The following is a 5,000-nucleotide window of genomic DNA, read 5'->3' as shown; positions in this document are numbered from 1 at the left end:
CCCTCGGATGTCCAGTGGGTGTCTGAATGACCCAACCTTTAGCTTCCGTCGTCAGAATTGTGGTATTCTTTGTCAACATTCACGTCTTCAGTATAAGAGCCTTCCGCTTGCAATATTTTGATGATGGTAATTGGGGTGAAACGCTGTTAACGTCGTCTCTTTCGCCGTTCGTATGGAGAGAGTTAACATTCCCCAAAGAACTCAGGTACTCATTCACAACTGAGTGGGTTGAGGAAAAAATCGGAGTTACGTGCCTTTCCCAAGGGCACACAAGTGTGCCGAAAGAGAGCTTCGAGACCTTACCACCAGTGAACACCGGATCAGAGGTCCAACTGACGCCTAACTGGTTCTGCCACAGTGCATCTAAAGAGTGTGTGTGCCGTGGAAGCTGCGATACGTAGCCTAGAAATGAGTGTGTGGAGGAGCGGGGTAGAGGAGGTGCAGGGTAATGTGTATGCTGCTTAAATAAGAACGCTTCTGCAACGAAGTCCTGAATCCGTCTAAAGCTGCTCTTTTTTTTCTTGGAGAGATAACTATGTTTTTGTTTTGTTTTGTTTTGTTTGCAGAGAATTGTCATCATATTGTATAGTATTGTTGTATTGTATTGTATTGTATTGTATTGTATTTACTGCATTGCACTGCATTGCATTGCGTTGCGTTGCGTTGCGTTGTATTGTATTGTATTTCATTGCATTGTATCATATTGCCTTGTATTGTATTGTATTGCATTGCATTGTGTTGCATTGCATTGCACTGTATTGCATTCTCTCCACGGGGAGAGCAACTCACCACGAAGCAGCCCCACATCTTTTTTTTCTCCCCCACCCCGACCCCCTGTCTGCAAGTGTATTTTAAAAAAATGTTTTACTATCAACATGCTGCAAAAATGAACATATTCGGATAGTGAAGAAGTCTCCAAAAAATGCTCGATAAGCAAAAATGTGGTGCGTAGGAAGGGGGAAGGGACTGAGGCTGGGCGGGGGGGGGGGGGGGGGGGAGGAGGGATGGGGGGGGAATGAGGAAGGGGGGGGGGGTTGTGACTCAGTCTTTCTCATAGTCTTTGACCCAACCATTTTTTTTTATTACCAGGAAGTCTGACACTAAAATCTTAAGCCACCCATTTCTACGGCAACGGTTCTTTTACCAGTGGGTTTTTCATGCGTTGTCTCCCCCCCCCCTCCCACTCCCCCAGCCCCCTTTTCCTTTAAAAAAAAAAATATGTTGCTCCTTTTTCTTTGTCTGAAGTAAGGTTTTTCAAAAGGCATGATTGACGGAGTCTCCCGTCGGTCCGACGGATGAGTAGACAAGCAGGCTTATCTGTCGGTGTGTGTCCTCATATGGGTGAAGAGGCCGATTCTGGATGCGCAGCACTTCCCACAGGTGTTGCAAGGGAAAACGTCTCCAGAAGTTGAGCCCTGCTTCCTTCGCTCACGCTTCTCCTTAATGGCCAGCGTTCTCTTGTTTGCAAACGCCTTTATGCCACTAGAGCACAGCATCTTCCAGCGAGAGCGGTCAAGGGCATCAGTTTCCCAGGAAGCGATGTCTATGTCACAGGCTTTGAGGTTTGTCTTCAAGGTGTCCTTGAAGCGCTTGCAGGGTCTTCCACGTTCATGGTGGCCTTCCTTCAGATGGCCATATAAAAGCATCTTCGGGATCCTGCTGTCTGTCATGCGAACAACGTGTCCTGTCCAGCGTAGCTGGCACTGGATCAGCAGGCTTTCGATGCTGGGTAGGCCGCTCCTCTCTAGGACCTGGAGGTTGGAGACCCAGTCTTGCCACTTTATGCCGAAGATCTTTCGTAAGTATCTCTGGTGAAACTGCTCAAGTTGTTGAATGTGACGGCGATACGTCGTCCATGTTTCACAGCAGTACAAGGTGGTCAGCACAACAGCTCTGTAGGTTTTCATCTTGGTGCTGAGCCTGATGCCTTTGTTGTTCCACAGCCTGTTGTTGAGTCTGCCAAAGGCGGAGCTGGCCTTGGCGATGCGCAGCGTCACTTCTGCATCAAGGGCTCCGTTGCTGCATAGGGTGCTGCCCAGGTAGCAAAACTTGTCGACTGACTTGATCTCTGTGTCATTGATCTTGATTGCAGATGGGGGGTGGGGGGGGGAGGCACTGGCGTTCTGTGAGCTAGCTGGTTGGTACATGGACTCGGTCTTGCTGAGGCTGATGGTGAGTCCAAAGCGTCTGCAGGAGGTTGAGAACCTGTCCATAATGAACTGCATGTCCTCATGGGTGTGTGGAGCAAGCGCGCAGTCATCAGCGAAGAGGAATTCTCTCAACAGTGCCTCAAACACCCTGGACCTGGCGTGGAGTCGCCGCAAGTTGAAAAGTTTGCCATCTGTGCGAAACTGAATGTAGATGCCCCGGTCACAGTCTTGGAAGGCGTCAATCAGCATGGCAGAGAAGAGAATGGAGAACAGTGTGGGTGCCAGGACGCAGCCCTGCTTCACTCCATTTACCACAGGGAACGGATCCGACATGTCAGTATTTTCCTGTACTCTCGCCTGCATGCCATCATGGAAAGACGCAATCAGCTGGATTAGGCTCTCTGGGCAGCCGAACTTTTGGAGGATCTTCCACAGACCACGGCGGTTCACCGTGTCGAAGGCCTTAGTCAGGTCTACAAAGACCATGTGGAGCTCCTTGTTCTGCTCACGGCACTTCTCTTGCATCTGGCATACGGCAAACACCATGTCACATGTTCCCCTGCCTGAGCGGAAGCCACAATGTGCTTCAGGGATGACTGTGTTGGAGACATGGTCAACCAGTCTGTTCAGTATGATGCGGGCGAAGATTTTGCCGGCGATGCAGAGGAGAGAGATTCCACCGTGGTTATCGCAGGATGTTTGTCTCCCTTCCGTTTGTAAATGTGGACAATAGAAGCATCCCTGAAATCCTGTGGACCTCCCCTCTCTCCCAGATAGACTGGAACAGGGCGATCAGCTTGTCTGTCAGCACCTCGCCTCCAAACTTGTAGATGTCAGCCTGGATTCCATCCGCTCCTGGTGCTTTTCCTGACGTTGTCAGCTTCAGGGCCTTCTGGGTCTCGACCATTGGTGGGAGGGGCAGCTAGCGAGTCACTGACTGGTATCTGTGGGAGGGCTGCAATTGCCTCGTCTGATACGGACGAGTCCCTGTTGAGGAGGGTGTTGAAGTGCTCTGCCCAGCGGGCAAGGATGTCTTTCTTGTCTGTCAGGAGGGTGGTTTTGTCCGAGGCTCGGACAGGAGTTGATCCTGTGACTCTCGGCCCATACACAGCTTGGAGACCATCATGGAAGGTCTTCATGTCATGAGCATCAGCAGCGGACTGAAGCTTTTCGGACTTTCTCTCCCACCAGGTGTTCTTCATCTCACGCAGCCTCTTCTGTACAAGCTGCTTGGTTTGCAAGAACTGGTTCTCCTTCCTTTGGCAGTCTTTATCGGAAATGTGATCCTGATGCCGTATATGCAGTGTGTTCAGGAGCTTGGAGATTCCAGAGTCGTTCTCGTCAAACCAGTGTTTGTGGCTCCTCTGTACAAAGCTGAGTGTGTCAGCTGCTGCTGTGTACACAGCATCTCTAAAGGTGCTCCATACCTCTTCTACATCAGTCGATACAGGAATTTCTTGGAGAGCTACTTGGATTTGCTGCTGCAGCACGTCCTTGGTGATAGGGAGGCGGTGGATGTTCAGCTTCCTAGGGGGTTTCTGCCTGACTGGTTGGAGCTTGTGTGCAAGTCTGATGTTCATCTTGCTGCGTAGCAGGCGATGGTCTGACCAACAGACTGCTCCTCTCATGCAGTGTGTAATGGAAACATCACCTCTTTCCCTCTGCCGGACAATCACATAGTTCAGCATGTGCCATTGCTTGGAGCGGGGGTGCATCCATGTGTTCTTGTACTTGTCTGCTTGTTGGAAGAGGGTGTTGGTGATGGTCAGTCCATGCTGCGCGCAGAGCGAGAGCAAAAGCAGTCCGTTGGAGTTGCACTTGCCAGTGCCGTGCTGATGTCATCAGGGTTGGTCATGGTCGGGGCATAGCAGCTGATGACTGTGGAGAAGCGATCATTGGACAGCTTCAGATGCAGGGTCATCAGCCTGTCGTTTATCCCACGTGGAAGGCTGTCGTGCAAGTTTGGTTCGTATGGCAAAGCCCACGCCTGAGGTTCTTGGGGTGCCTTCTGGCTTCCCAATGCAGTAGAAAGTGTAGCCCCCTCCAACTTCCTCCAGCTGGGTTTCACCGGCAAACCTGGTTTCGCTCAGGGCTGCTATGTCCACCTGGTAGTGATCAAGCATTCTAGCAATGAGCGCTGTGCGTCTTTCTGGTCTGTTGTCTCTGTCTAAGAGGGTGCGAACATTCCAGGCACCCAGAGTCAGGACATGACTCCTGGTTCTTTCCTTCTGTTGTTTTCGACCGCTAGTGTTGGATGTCCAAGTAGGTGCGGTTTCCTACTAGGTACTAGGCGAGGCAGGCTTTGTTTAGGGATCTTTTTATCTCCCCTTCCCCACGTGGGGAGAGCAGTGCTGTCCCTAAAAAGGGCTGCTCTGACACTGTGGGAGGATACGGGCGCCGCATCTGCCCCAGTCTACGGCGGACGACCATCACCCCACAGCCGCCTGCGTGCAGAGTCGTGACTAGGAACTGCCAGCAGCATCCTCTGCCTGTCCCCGTTACCACTTCTCCATCGCCGCAGGGCTTGGGAAAGCTGGCTGTTAAAGGGCTAGCTCGTTCCGACATTAGCCTGGTTGCCTGACCAGCACAGGTGACTTTTCTTTTAGTGAGGAGGAGTTGTGCAGTCCCTTCCCCACTCTCTCGCCTACCGACGCTCACAGTCCCACAGGTGCAGTGCCACGTGTAGGACGGCCTCAGCAGGTGCAGGTTTTTTCTTTGGAGCTCCATCTCCTAGGAGGACTTCCAGCCAAGGATAAGAGCTCCCCCTGCCCTTTGGTCATCCTCTTCCGATTTCACAGCCGTTGGGAAAGGTTTCCTCCTCCGCCTGGTCCGTCGTTGGGAGACTTCACA

The sequence above is a fragment of the Babylonia areolata genome, chromosome 28, assembly GCF_041734735.1.
Source record: "Babylonia areolata isolate BAREFJ2019XMU chromosome 28, ASM4173473v1, whole genome shotgun sequence".
Taxonomy (NCBI): domain Eukaryota; kingdom Metazoa; phylum Mollusca; class Gastropoda; order Neogastropoda; family Buccinidae; genus Babylonia; species Babylonia areolata.
Note: the sequence above shows the minus strand (reverse complement) of the source record.